At 35.5% G+C, this 15874-nt stretch overlaps 1 pseudogene; it reads left to right on the plus strand.

Moving 5' to 3' along the window:
- Window positions 1–1282: 1282 nt before the first annotated feature.
- On the plus strand, window positions 1283–2519 carry LOC103006586 (lupus La protein homolog; annotated as a pseudogene).
- Window positions 2520–15874: the final 13355 nt, after the last annotated feature.

Genomic DNA, 15874 nt, shown 5'->3' on the forward strand with positions numbered 1-15874 from the left:
ATAAGTGACTTGTCTTTTTCTGCTATGTGTCTGTGTATGCATATGAAAGACGAGGGAGTGTTATTTGTCATGCTATACAGATCTAAGGATCTAACTAGATGCAAGCATTCAACCAATCTTTACATCTTTATCCCCACTGAATCTTGAGATATCTGCTACCTATAATTCCAGGAATTTTACTGGGTTCTGTGACCAGAAACCACTTGTTTCTTGGCTTCCATCATAAAGATTCTTACTCTTCTTTCATCTGCAAAGTCATAAAAAATTGTCCATCTGCTTTCAGCTTCAAAAATTTTCTTGATGTGTCTTAACTATAGTTATTTCCACTTCCATCCTCTTTGCATTTGAGAGTTGAGAGGAATTTTTTTTACCCCTTTACTCTAATTCTTGTAAATTTGAAGAAAGACAATTTATACATGTGTTCTCTGTCATGTTTTTGCATGATTTTTCAATATTAAATGCAAACCTTAAAATAATGTCTGTGTTTATGGTTATGTACACAGAACTTGGAAGGTACATTTTATTTTTTCTAGAGTATTATTATTAATCCAGGAACAGGAATCCCTTGTATGTGCATGAAAAGGGGAGCTTATGTCTTTCCAAAACTCATATGTTGAAACCTAAATCGCCCATGTGGTGATATTTGGAGGGGGTGCCTTTCAGAGGTGATTAGGTCATGAGGACTGAGCCTTTCATAAATGGGATTAGTAACTTTATAAGAGAGATTCCTCACCCCTTCTGCCATGTGAGGACACAGTAAAAATAAGGGTCTCTAAACCAGGAAGTGAGCCCACACCAGACACTGGATCTGCCAGCACTTTGATCTTGGACTTCACAGCCTCCAGAACTGTAAGAAATAAATTGTTGTTGTTTATAAACCACCCAGTCTATGGTATTCTGTTAGAGCAGCTCTAGTGGACTAAGACAAAGGGTACAGCTTATAAAGCTGGGTCTGGCAATAACTTAGTTCTAAGTTTTCAGGATAGCTAGCACATTGCCAAGGCCATCATTAGTGCTCAGTTCATCTGATTGATTAATTGGTTCAGCTGATACTTACAATTGCTCCCTGAAGCTGACTAAATAAATATTAGAACCCAGGGAAAGTGAGGCACAGAGAGGTTAAGTGACTAGTTTAAAATGACACAGTTAGACCCGAAGCCCCGCCCACCCTGGCCGCAAGGGTTGCCGGGACAACCCGCCTCCCCGCCGGCGCTGGGGAGAGGAGACCGTTGCTGTCGCTGTTAGTGACCTGTGGCATGTCTCTGTTGGGACCGGGAACTTAAAGATAGCCAGAATGGCAGAAAATGGTGATAACGAAAAAATGGCTGCTCTGGAGGCCAAAATCTGTCATCAAATCAAGTATTATTTTGGTGACTTAAATTTGCCACGTGACAAATTTTTAAAGGAACAGATCAAACTGGATGAAGGCTGGGTACCTTTGGAGATAATGATAAAATTTAACAAGTTAAACCATCTAACAACAGACTTTAATGTAATAGTAGAAGCATTGATCAAATCAAAGGTGGAACTCATGGAAATAAGTGAAGATAAAACTAAAATTAGAAGATCTCCAAGCAAACCCCTCCCTGAAGTGACTGATGAGTATAAAAATGATGTAAAAAACAGATCTGTTTATATTAAAGGCTTCCCAATTGATGCGGCCCTTGATGACATAAAAGAATGGTTGGAAGATAAAGATCAGGTACTAAATATTCAGATGAGAATAACATTGCACAAAGCATTTAAGGTATCAATATTTGCTGTATTTGATACCGTTGAATCTGCTAAGAAGTTTGTCGAGGCCCCTGGCAAGAAGTACAAAGACACAGACCTGCTAATACTTTTCAAGGAAGATTACTTTGCAAAAAAAAAAAAAAAAAAAAGAAGAAGAAAGAAAGCAAAATAAAATAGAAACTAAATTACGAGCTAAACAAGAGCAAGAAGAAAACCAAAAGTTAGCAGAAAATGCTGAAATGAAATCTCTAGAAGAAAAGATTGGCTGCTTGCTGAAATTCTCGGGGGACTTAACATGATCAGACGTGTAGAGAAGATTTGCATATACTTTTCTCAAATCATGGTGAAATAAAATGGATAGACTTTGTCAGAGGAGCCAAAGAGGGAATAATTCTGTTTAAAGAAAAAGCTAAGGAAGCACTGGATAAAGCAAAAGACGCAAATAATGGTAACCTACAATTAAGGAACAAAGAGGTCACCTGGGAAGTACTAGAAGGAGATGTGGAAAAAGAAGCATTGAAAAAAATAATAGAAGATCAACAAGAATCCCTAAACAAATGGAAGTCAAAAGGTCACAGATTTAAAGGAAAAGGAAAGGGAAATAAAGCTGCCCAGACTGGGTCTGCTAAAGGAAAAGTACAGTTTCAGGGCAAGAAAACTAAATTTGATAATGATGATGAACATGATGAAAATGGTGCATCTAGACCAGTAAAAAGAGCAAGAGAAGAAACAGACAAAGAAGAACCTGCATCAAAACAACAGAAAATGGTGCCAGAGACCAGTAATTTAGTAAACATTTTTTATTCATTTTAATTAGATTTTAAGCTACTTTTGTCTTTGGAGGCTTTTAAAAAGAAAACCGAATTAGGTCCACTTCAATGTCCACCTGTAAGAAAGGAAAATTTTTTTGTTGTTTAACTTGTCTTTTTTTGTTGTTGTTATTGTTATCCAAATGAGTATTTTTTTATGTATAATTCTGTTTGTGTTCTTTCAGATTATTCAAATATCAAAAGAAAAATTCTTCCACTAAATTGCCTTTGTAATATGAGGATGTATTAGTACAAAGTAATAAAATGTATACTGCATAAAAATAAAATTAGTTTATTTAAAAAAAAAAATTAAAAAAATTAAAAAAAAATAAAATGATGCAGTTTGCAGCAGATCTAAGACTAGAAACCTAGTTCATTTCTTTTTCAACTATTCTAGTCTTTGTAGAATTAGCATTTCACAAAGAAAGGTCTCACAGCAAAGATGAAATAAGAAGACTGCCTGTTGGTTTTAGAAAGTCAAGGCACTCCTAAGGCTTACTCGGTAGAAGTAACCCATGGTGTCCTGGGTGATGATGAGCCTTTAACTGTGTGCAGGCCCTGTGAAGAGATGATAATAATAATAGATAACATTCACTGGGCATTTTACTGAGTGTCTGGCTCTATTGTAGGTTTTTGTATACTTTACCTCACTGTGTCCTCACAGCAACTTCCCAAGGCAGGACTCTGAGTTGGAAGACAAAAGCTGAAACTAGAATCCTACTGAGAAATGTATTCTTCTAAAAGTATTAGACTTACCCTTTCAAAAAAGAGAAATTATAATTAAGTGTTTAGGAATAGGAGAATCTCAAAGTCCTATGCTCTCCCCATTGGATGGTAAGCATGGTGCTACCAATATGAACTCATAGTATAGGAATCAAGTCTGTGCATTTTGCTTGGTTTAAAATTCAGTTAGGTGACCCTAAATTTCTAGCTTAAGTCAAAATCCATAATTTTACTTGCCAATTTGGCCACCTGGATGAACCCATAGTTTCCTCATACAGAAATTTTGCAAATTGATTTTTTTTTACCTGTTGAACATAGCAAACCTCTTCAAAACATAGTAGCTTAAAACAACATATTTTTTTAGCTCAGTATCCTGCTGGTGGGTAATTTAGCTTGGGCTAAACTGGGCAGTTCTGATCTTGCTGGGCTCAGCTGATTTCACTCATGTGGCTGAAGTTTTCTGGCAGTTGTCTGGGGGCTGACTGGTCTAGAAGTGACTTTGCTGGTGTGGTAGACTGAATAATGCCCCCCACTACCAAGATGCTCACTTCCTGGTCCCTGGAACCTGTGAATATATTATTTTATATAGCAAAAGGGATTTTGCAGGTGTGATTAAGTTAAAGATCTAGAGGTGGGGGAGTATAGTGGATTATACAGGTGGGTCCAGTGATATCATCACAAATGTTCTTATAAGAGGGAGGTAGAGGGAGATGCTTCTACAGAAGAGAAGAAGGTGATGTGATGACAGAAGCATAGATTGCAATAATGAACTTTGGAGACAGAGGAAGAGCCCATAAGACAGGGGATATAGTCAGACACTAGAAGCTGAAAAAGCCTCTCCTCAGAGCCTCAAGAAGGAACCAGAACTCCTGACACCTTGATTTTAACTTAGCAAATCTGATTTTGGACTTCTAACCTTCAGAATTATAAGAGAATATTTTTTTGTTGTTTTAAGCCACTAAATTTGTGGTAAATTTGTTATAGCAACAAAAGGAAACTAATACAGCTGAGATAGCTGGAATGACTGGGGCCCCTCTCCAAATACATGTTCTTCCTTCCTGCCTTCCCTCCTCAATGTACATCCTACCCTCTAGCCATACTGAACTGCCAGCAGATCCTATAGCATTGCCATAAAATCTAGAAACATAGATAAGTTTATTTTTTTATTATTTGTATTTACTTCTGAACACCCAGGCTTACTTTTTTTATGGGATGCTTTAAATGTGAAGATTTATTCAGTGAATATCAGAGGTGTAATTCATCTAAAGCAATGAATCATAGATGCATATGCAAAGATTGATGGAAATACTTCATTAATGCACTGTATTCATTGTAATCTTGTGCAGCCCATTTAACTGCACCATTAGTAAGGAGTACCACATAGAACGTACCCTGTGATGTTTTTGAATATGCCATGTATTTTAATGTAATATCAATAATTCATTTGTAAACATTTATATGTATATTTGTTAATGTTTACAGACATTATGGACACCATGTATAATGCCCGTGATGTTCCATGCTTCCCTGTGTGAGATGCCCTATCCCCCCTTGATGGCTTTACTATATCCTAATCTTCCTTCAGTACTTGGATCAATTAATTTCTTTATGAAACACTTCCCTATCACTCACTCCTAGTGGCTACATTGCCATCCAACCTCCTCCTTATTCCCTTGATCTTTTGAATTTCATAAAGTGTAAAATGAAATGTATTCTATAAAGGATTAATACAGGATACATACCTTAAGCAAAAGTTGACTTCAACTTCAGGGAAGGTAGAAACAAGTCTAATTGGGGATAAATAAACAGAAAAGCTAGTCCTCTGAGAATTAAACTGTCCACAAAAGGCATATAAGCTCCTCTCAGATAATAGAGAATTACAGAAGTTAAATTACGTGCTTGAGAGAAGCAGTCAATCAAGTCTGTCAGCTGGTTAAAAATAAACCTAGAGATGTCATCACTATAAATTTATTTTTTATCTAGGATCTTTCCCTTCCCATTTAAAATCATTCTCAAATCTTACATTTTCTATGAAGTCTTCATCTACTAATACGCATCTCTGTTCAGTGTTCACAATTATCTGTACTTTACCCATTTTTTTCTTTTTTCATAAGCATTGGGGGCAGAGTCCTACTTTATGATATATTCATAAAGTGCAGGGTGCATTCACAAAGCTTCATATATAATCATAATAACAATAATCTGTATTACAAATGACAGATATAGAATTGCTATTCCATACCTCAAAATCTCAAATCAGAATAAATAAATCTGTATGCATTTCATTAAAACATTTCTCTCAAGTCTCGTTTGTGGAACATAGATAACAATCTGCCTATTCCTGCAATGATTTTTTTCATTGAAAATGTGTCTAGCAATTTCTAATACATGCTCACACAAACTTAGTTTACATTTAGTAAATAAAGTCAGATGTTTTATAAAAACAGTGAATTGGTTTTATGGTTCATCTGCTTGATGGAATATTACATAGCCATTAAAATGATGAACGTGCAGACTATCCAGGTACATGAAAAACAATATATTGTGAGAAAAGTAACACACAGTGTGATGATATGATTATATCCATTGTGTGCATTGTTTGTTATATGTAAAGCTTGGAAGAGGCCACAGAGCAATATAAATAGCTGTTTTCCTAGGAAGCTACTGTATTTTTTTTCATATTTGAATTTTTTTAAAGCAAGAGTATTTAGGTTGGGATTAACGTATACACACTACTATATATAAAATAGATAACCAAAAAGGACCTACTGTATAGCACAGGGAATTATACTCAATATTTTGTAATACCCTATATGGGACAAGAATCTGAAAGAGAATATGTATAACTGAATCACTGTGCTGTACACCTGAAACTAATACATTGTAAATCAACTATACTTCATTAAAAATACAGTATTTATTGAAATAAACTTTTACCTTACCAGACATATAGATTCTTATAATTTATGTTATGTCCATACAAATAAAAAGGGAAGTTTAAAGGCAATTTCTCATCTGTAAAATGAGGACATTGTTTAAAATCATCTCTGGGCTTCCTTTGATCATTCAAAATCAGTCATTCATGACACTATTACTAGGAAGGAGAAGGTTTTCCTCTTTATTTTCATGACTGCAAGAGGAAATTACAAACACTGTCTTTTAGAGTCAGATGGCTTGTTTTAAATCATCCCTCCACCTCCAAATAGCCATTGAATATTTGACCTGGGACAAGATGCTTACCCTTCCTAAATCTTGATTTCTTCGCCCATAAAGTGGAGGTAAGAAAACTTTCCCCTGTAATATTCTAGAGAGGACTAAATGAGAAAAAGCATATAAAGCAAGTGCTTTGCTCAGAACCTGGTACGTATTAAGCTTTCAATAAAAGTAGTTATCCACACATACCTTGTGGCCATACCTGATTTACCGATAATTTCTTTTTTCAAAGAAAAGCCCAATGAAAGAATATGCCTAAGAATAGTACTCTGCAACATTTAGGCCATTCTAGATGAAATCTCAATCAACAGGGAGTTTCTTTTCTTTTCTTTAAAAGAAATGATTTCATATATTCAAACTTAATTCATAATGAAAGCAGGTTTTTGCATGATGCCTGTAGTAGGTGACCTTTCTGCCGATGGGGCTTTGTGATAGAGTTGCAGGTATCCTGAGAACACTTTGAACATTTTGTGAATTGATTCCTTTTGGTGAAAGGCAGTGGAATTTGGGACTAAAGTCTTTAGACTAGATGAAATGTCAATCACGGTGCATTCAACATTTAAATATTTGAATAGATCACTTGTGAGCTTTGTCATTCTCTTCTCCATCCTTCTTCTATAAAGCACATCTAAAATGCTGGGTCTGTATTTTGAGTGTGTCTTGTGTTCCCATCCTGACTGTAAGGTTTAGTATAAAGGTGCAGTGAAGAAAAACAAACAGGTAATCAAAAGAATGATTAAAATATGGTCAGATTTCTACATAATTTATATGTCTTACACATCTGTCTTAGCCTCATTGTCAATAGGTTTAGAAAAACCCTCCAACTTACTGAAAGGGTGCAATTAAAGGCTTTTTGAAACCATGTAAGGGAAAGACTTTTTCTCATCTTTATTATAAAGGTATGCAGCGCTCTCTCTTATAGGGAAATAGTTAACCTATCCTTACCTCTGTGAGGCCCACTCAGAGAACAGGCAAGAATTTTGAAACGAACCTCTGGCTCTCAAGAATTGGCAATCTCTGATATGTGAGGATCGATTTTAAAGACTATGACACTTGCATGGGGTTAAATAATCTGGGCTTGTTAAATAATGAGGACTTTACTTAGGGAGAACATAGATGGGTTCAAACTAGCCAGTGTTAGAACTAGCTTCCTGAAGCTTCTAACAGGTGAATTTAAGACAAAGGAAAAGGTATTGTGTAGCTTTTGTAATCTGCCCCCTCTCTTCAGACTAGGTTACTGCTCTCTTTTCAACTCCCATAATTCACTGTATTGTAACAATCTGTCTTCAGATCATAGCATGGATTCTTTGAGATTAAGGACCAAGGATTGATTATTCATCTTTGTTCAACTAGCATCTGGTTCCCAGGACAATAAACATAACCATTTGACTACTTCAAAAGGTAGAGAAGTCAAAATTTTAATTAGTTTCAGGATATGATTTATCTGTAGTGACTTAAGGAGAGAATATAGGCTTCAGTGGTTGATAGTTATTAGGACTACCACCGTGATTTGCAAGAAACCATCTTTTGTGCTTCTGTCAGGAGCAGAACTGCACTGAATGGAGTACTTTTGTAACCCTGGACCCTTTTCTGAGCTATGGCTTTAAATAATTCTTTAGGTTGATGTCCAGCAGCCTGGAATATCTGTGTAATGCACAGCATTTATCTGGCTTGCACAATAATTAGAAATCATTTAATTTTTTTGGACCTCAATTCCATCACTTAGAAAGTGAGGCCCTGGGATTAGATTGACTTCAAGATAGGACTCCACTCTCTGTATGTTTTTACCTGGTGATCAATGGTTAGATTTTTAGGGCCACATGCTGTTTTTTACAACAATAGGTTCTCCTCTCCTCCACATCATAACACCTTGATTTTAGTATCCCACTCAAAACAAAAGTAGAGAGTAAAGAAAAAAGCTGTTTTCTAACTCAGTACTAAAATAACAGGGGCAAGACTGAAAATAAGTAGCTAAGAAAATTGCTTTTTGTGTCGTATAATTTTTTTTTCAAGTTTGCCTATTATAACTCTTTTTTATTTTCAAGAAAATGCCATCAAATTGGAAGGCTTTCTATTTCCTGCTGGCTGCCTTTTTCTTTTTCCTTCCATCTCCTGCCAGAGACTGTGTACTGAAAGCAATTTTAACAGATGTAACTAATGAAGGGTTGCGTGCATGCACCATTATTTTACGACCAGGAACTCTTCTAGATCTCTTCTAGACTTTTCTCCTGATTGCTGCAGAGTTTAATCACTCTGTATTGTACTAGTTTTCCCATGTGTGAAATGGACAGGGATCTAGCATACATGTCTCTGGATGCTGCTGTGATGTATACCATAAGTGATCGATACTTGTCTATCACATTAGTATCCCTTGGCAAAAGCACAGCAAGGCACAGTAATCGTTGCATTGCCTACATGTGTCCCTGTGGCTGGTTTGCCTTTTACAGCTGGGGAAGTAGACTTAATTCTGCGCTGCTTTGCTGTGGACAGAGGGACTTCATCTTTCTTACTTTACTTGAACTTGACTGCCCTCTTGGGAACTGTTTCTTTCTCTGTGAAAATTCCCAAACCTCATAACTCATCACTGGTAACAAAATAAGCAAGCAAACAACAACAACAAAATGTTTAATTACAAAAACGAAACCAATATCTTACCAAAGTGAGCAGATTATATTACTTGCCATTGTTACATATCAAAACAAAATGTATAGACTGTACACATTTACTACTGTGACATTAACACTGTCTACTAACCTTATTTGAGATGTGGGGAACAACTCACTGAATATTAGCAACACAACTTTCCAACAGGGTTGACCTTAGGAGAAATTTAGTTTTCCCAGTCATCTAATCCAGTCCGATTTTGTGACCACTTATTGTGCATGGTGTTCCATAGGTATCTTGAAGCATATAAAAATGAATGACATGGATTTCCCATTTTAAACTTTTATTAAATACAACGTGATGTATGATATACCAAAAAACAGTCTCATTTAGAATATTGGGATCTTTAAGGAACATTGGAGAAAAGGAAGCCATAACTCTTCCTATCTTTATACAAATGGAAAATCTTGGTAGAAAAGTTTGTTAAACATGAGAACTTAAGGTACAGAGAATAATGTAAGGGCATGGATTTTTTTTTTTTTTTAAAGACACCAATTGTACTTGAACATTTGTTACTTTTTTTTAAATTAATTAATTAATTTATTTATTTTTGGCTGTGTTGGGTCTTCGTTTCTGTGCGAGGACTTTCTCTAGTTGTGGCAAGCGGAGGCCACTCTTCATCGCGGTGCGCAGGCCTCTCACTATCGCTGCCTTTCTTGTTGCGGAGCACAGGCTCCAGACGCGCAGGCTCAGTAGTTGTGGCTCACGGGCCTAGTTGCTCCGCGGCATGTGGGATCTTCCCAGACCAGGGCTCGAACCCGTGTCCCCTGCATTAGCAGGCAGATTCTCAACCACTGCACCACCAGGGAAGCCCCCCAGCATGGATTTTTGAATCAGATATACCAAGGTCTGAATTCTGCCAGTTATTTCCCCAGATATTTAGATAAGTTATTTAATTTAATAACTTATCTTCAGATAAGTTATTTAATTTCTTGAAACTTCACTTTCTCTTCTGTGTATAAAATTCCATTTAGTGGTTCAAAATTTGTTGAATATTAACAAGTTAATGTATGACTCAACTTAATAAAAAGGATGTTTATAGGATGGTGGGAAAGACATGATCGAATGCCCAGTATTGAGTACTTGCTACTGCTGGGACTGCTGTTGCTTCTGTCACCACCACTACCATTAGTACTACTACCACCACCACCACCACCACTACTACTACCACCACCACCACTACTACTACTAGTAGTAGTACTACTATTGCTACTACTACTACTAGTACTACTGTTACTACTACTACCACCACCACTAACACTACTACTACTACCACCATCACCACTAGTAGTAGTACTACTACTATTACTACTACCACCACTAACACTACTACTACTACTGCCACCACTACTACTACAATACTGCAATAGTAGTAATACTACTACCACCACTACTATCACAGCAGTTTCTACTTGTTGTTATCTTCATGATTATCACATTACCAATCACTCTTCTTGTCATTATCATCATCATCATCATTTTCATTAAGAAAGATGAAGTAATGAGCTCCCCAGATATGAGAAAAAATATTCCTCTGAACACTTTGCAAGTTCTCATTCCTATTCTTGGCAGCCTCTACTTTATAGAGCAATATCAGTGTAGGTCACGAAAGAAGTTCAGGGCAGAAACTACCTATGTTAGACTTCTAGTGATCCAAAACTAATTTTGTTTTAAAATTAGTACCAACAATGAAAATCAAATACAAACAAGGGATGGAAACTGAAAGATAATTAAAGGTAATTCAAGGAATATAGCAATATAGGTCAAGTGGAAATAAAGGGAAGAGAGATCCACCCAAGAAATAGAATGTAAGTGCTTGGGAAGAAAAAAAAATGGTGAATCAAGGTAAACCTTCCCTTAAAAAGACAGAAAAAAATGAAAGAGAATTTTTTTTATGAAACAGGCTGAAATGATGGATGACAAAGATTCTATCTACAGTTCTCCTTGGAACATATTACCTGTGTTGAATTCATGCTAAAAATTCTCTCCTGAGAGGCAGCCAATATAGTGACAATAATCCCAACCTAGGTCCCATGCCTGAATTTATTACTAAATATCTGAGTGACCATGACCAAGTCCTGAGATCCTGCCATGGGTAGGTCCTATGATGATATTCAAAATGCAACATTCCTCAGCTACTTTCCAACTTAAACATGTAAATATTTTTATTAATCAGAAAATAGAAAGGAGTGCCTTGGATGCTGCTTAATTTAAATTTAGAAACAGTCTCTTTCAAGTGAATGTTCAAGATTCCAAGGCAATAATTTAGGAAAGGATATGCCCATTGGAAGAAGAGATGAGAACACATTTTAAAGGTCAAGAATGTAGAACATTGTTGTATTGATTCTAGCTGCCCTCTGAGGCCCCATATGGGCCATAGTTGACTATATTAAATACAAACAGTTTCTCAAGCACTGGAAAATTTTGATTTCAAAACGATGACCTGGTATTGTTCTGGGCTGTAAAGTAGTTTCAGATCAATTGGAGGTCCCAGTGTTTAATCGTTGGGGGTGGAGGGTGGAGTGCGGAGGTGATGTGTGATGTGTGAGAGTGTATCTGTATCTGTGTGATAGAGTGAAGTATAAGGACTATTATTTTTTAGACTTAATGCCTGGTCTTTTCACTGTTTTCCTTCCCTACTCTTCTTCTAAGATATCTGGGAAAATATGCTAGTGAATCATTTTTATGTTGGGGGTGGGGATGGGTAGAGAAGTATCCTGGAAGCCAATTGGTTAAAAAAAAATTTAACATCTCTAAAAGCACAATCAAGGAACTAATCATTGTTACCTTAAATCTTAGTTAAATGTTAAACAGTGTGTACTACCAAATTCCTGTACAAAAGACTAGTTGTACCTCTAAAGAAGTAACTTGCCCAGCACACAGCTCTTTCTAAACTTACTTAAAGAAAAGGTGCATCATTCTCTCTCTACATTTAGCTTAACAGCCTTCATTTTTTTCCTCTTTATTTCAATTTATTTTTGTCTTCAGAAATGACTCATACATATAGTTTAAAAATTCAAATAATACATTAAGCTTAATGATAAAAATAGCACCCTATCTTTCCCCCCAAATCCTTCCACTTACATTCCCCAGAGGCAACGACTCTCAACACTTTAGCTGTGTGATTGTCTCTGTATCTCTAAATGACATGCTTACACTACTATTTATTTTTTCAATTTATTATATAATTTATTGACCCCCCCCCTACTATTGACAGTGATTCAAGTTACACACAGTTCCCTTCTTTTTATATAGGTATAATATAATATGGGATTAGATCAGTAGTCAGTGCATTCATGCACTGTGTTTGTGTAATGTGGACTGTGTAGCCAATCACTATCAAGCCATATAGTCTACTTGAATTTCATTTCCTATCTTGGCCTAATAGAAAGGTCCTTTCTAGGGTTCTGTGGTGCAAATAACCTTGCTGCTTCTCTTTTTCCATTAATATCATCAGTTTCAACTTTCTCCCACCTGGTGAGTAACTTGCCACACTTTTCTCTGCTTTCTAACTTAAAAATAGCATTACTCTCACTAATAGTAAATATAATTGTTTATATTTATTTTTATTATGTTCAAATTTGTTCATGTATTAATATTATTAATATGACATATTTGTTAATAATATTCATTCACTTATATAACTGATAATTATTAGATATTATATTACATATTAATATTAAGTTATTAATATCATTAATGATTAATAACAATAGCTATTATTTGCTGTGGTTTCCTATACCATACTCTTTGTCCTTTTGTCTTTTGTTAAAAATTATTTTTTTGTCCCTTTACTCTTGTTGTCATGTGGTTTTAGAGAGAACAGAGATAGCTGCATGGATTTCATATTCTGTGTTTAAACGGAAATGCCAAGTCTTTCTGTGTCAGTTTCTCAAGCCTACATTTGTTATTCTCTTATTCATGTGCTGTGCTTCAGTTTCTGTTTACTCCATAAAGGAAGGCAGTGAGTGAGTGCTTGGTGCACATTTGCATCAGTAGGTTAACTATATACTATTAGTTGGTAAGCTAATATAATAATTATTATAGCTAATGAAAATGAAATCATGCAAAAAGTAGTTTTTTTAAAAATTAAGATAAGTATAATAAACATCATGATTTGAAAATTAGGGAAAAAGCAATTGTTTCCATTTATTTGGTATTAACTCCATGGTAGGTAACTACACTCAACGCTTTATATAATAATCTTATTTAATTCTCATAATAACTTTGCAATATAGTTTTTTTTTAATAGATGAGAAAACTGAGAGTTAAAGAGGTAACTTGCCCAACCAGCAAAATTAGTAAAAATCCAAACGTAGTACTCTTTCTACTATACTATGTTATAATAGGATGGTAGTGGTCAAGCAAAGGCAAGGTTTTATTATATGTTGCTGAAGAAAGTGTGCATTGATAGAAACTGTATGGAAGAAATTTGGCATTATTTATTAATATTAAAAATTTGTATAATTGTTGACAGAAATTAAATTTTTGAAAATTTATCCTACAAATCAGGTGCACACATATGAAATGATATAATATCATTTATATTGACAACCATATAATGGCATATTATGCAGCTGAAAAAAGAAGAGATGCTCTTTATGTACTAATATGACAAGATCTCCTGTTAACCAAATAAATAAATAAATAAATAAATAAATAAATAAAGGCAGGATGCATAGAACAATGGGAGCAGTTGAGAACAGAATGCTATTTTTACATTTAACAGGGGGATATGAACATACTGAAATGCAGTTGTATTTCTCTAGGTGAACTCTGGTGGGATACTTAAGAAACTAGCAAGAGTGGATACCCGTAGGCAGTGGGGACTGAGAAGAGGTTGGATGGGTGATAGGCATAGAAAAGTTACTTTACAGAATACAGCTTTTTATACGTAAAAAAAATTAACCACATGAATGTTTCATGTTCAGAATATATTAAAGATACTTCCAGTTCTTGATAATTTATATTAATGTATTCACATGTAAACAATAATGTATGGTACCATACAAAGAAATACCAAGAGTATATGTACATGCCTGAAGATGTAGGGGTCATGTATTTTATAAAATTATTTCTGAATATCATTGATATTGAAGTATTTTAGGAAGACTTGGGGAAATCCCCATAAGAGAAGGAAGCAGGAGAATAACCTGAATTGGGAAATGGGTGATAGGAATAGTACTTCTACAGTAAGTCTACCTAAATCAGTGTTGCTCTCATGGCATGTGTAGATACACCTTGGTGAGCTTCAGTACTCTAGCAGAGAAAGGAGTTCTCTAAACCAGCCCCTACATAGCTAACATGGGGTTGGTTTAAAGTGTTCTGTGTCCCATCAGCTAAGATTTAAAGCCACCAGGATTGAATATCTGACCATGTGTGTGTCCAAAGTTTGGGGCTTCTTAGACAGATGAGGTACAACAGCAGACACATCAAACTGGGAAGCAGTTTGTCCACCATCCTGACATTTCTTATCTGTGCTTTGATCAGCTGTACATTGGCATCTGTTGCCTTCACTCTGATGAATTTTTTCTGGAGTATCAGACCTACTTTCTCACAATCCACAAATGGGGTTTCTTATAAAATCCAAAACTCAAGATTGCAGAAAATCTATAAACATTCAAATAGGTTTTTCACATACTTACCATCCTACAATGGGACATATAACACCAGAGGTAGTGTGCTATTATTCTATGACTTTTGATAAATGTAATATTGATCCTAGGCTGTGCTTCATAGTAAGCTTTTGAAATCTTTTGATTCTACATTAGAGTCTTGACTCTATAAAAAAATGTCCTGCCTATGAGACATTCATTTTTAGGTCATCCTGCTCAAGACTGTTTATGACTGAAAATGCAATGATATAAATCCTTTGGTGTTCTTATTCTTACACAAGCTACTTTCCCTTCCATGTAATTAAAGAGAAATATAGTAGAGCAGAACCATGTGTACAATTTTTCTTAAGTTGTCTAGACTTTAGCGTCTAGCTTCTTATAAAGTGGAATTTCATGTTTCATTTATTCCTCATAGCAACAAATATATCTATTAAAATGTATTACAGTTAGGGAGGCATAATATTTAAAGAATATGCAGTAAACCCTTCAGAAATCTATCTACTACTTCCATCCTAGGGATGTGATGGTATCTTACTGGCACAAATAGTTTAAGTGCCTAGATATCTGTCCAGACCTCCATTCTTTCCTCTCATCAGAATGACCATAACGGATTGAATTCCCTCAACCATGAATGTACTTTATGGATGAGTTGATTTCAACTTTACAAGAATTCAGCTGCTTACTTTAGAACACAGCTACTACCAAACAAGTGATCCTATTATGTACAAAGAATGTGGCATCTTGGGAATTCCCTGGTGGTCCAGTGGTTAGGACGCCATGCTTCCACTACGGGGGGCTCAGGTTTGATCCCTGGTCGGGAAACTAAGATCCCACATGCTGTGTGGCACAGCCAAAAAATTAAAAATAAAAAACAAACAAACAAAAAAACAAGAATGTGGCATCTTGACAGATTCAGGCATATTTATCAGAGACCATAAGACAGGATGACCTACCCATCATTAAAGGGCATCTATGTCCCATCATGGCCATTTGTTGCTAGCACCATAATTCAACAATTTTGTGTCATCTGGTGTTTTAAAGCTTGTATAAGCAATTAAAAGAAACACAGAAATTCTATTCAGTATTTTGTAGACATATGTGCTCTTATAGTCTTGT

The sequence above is a fragment of the Balaenoptera acutorostrata genome, chromosome 4 (genome assembly GCF_949987535.1).
Source record: "Balaenoptera acutorostrata chromosome 4, mBalAcu1.1, whole genome shotgun sequence".
NCBI lineage: Eukaryota > Metazoa > Chordata > Mammalia > Artiodactyla > Balaenopteridae > Balaenoptera > Balaenoptera acutorostrata.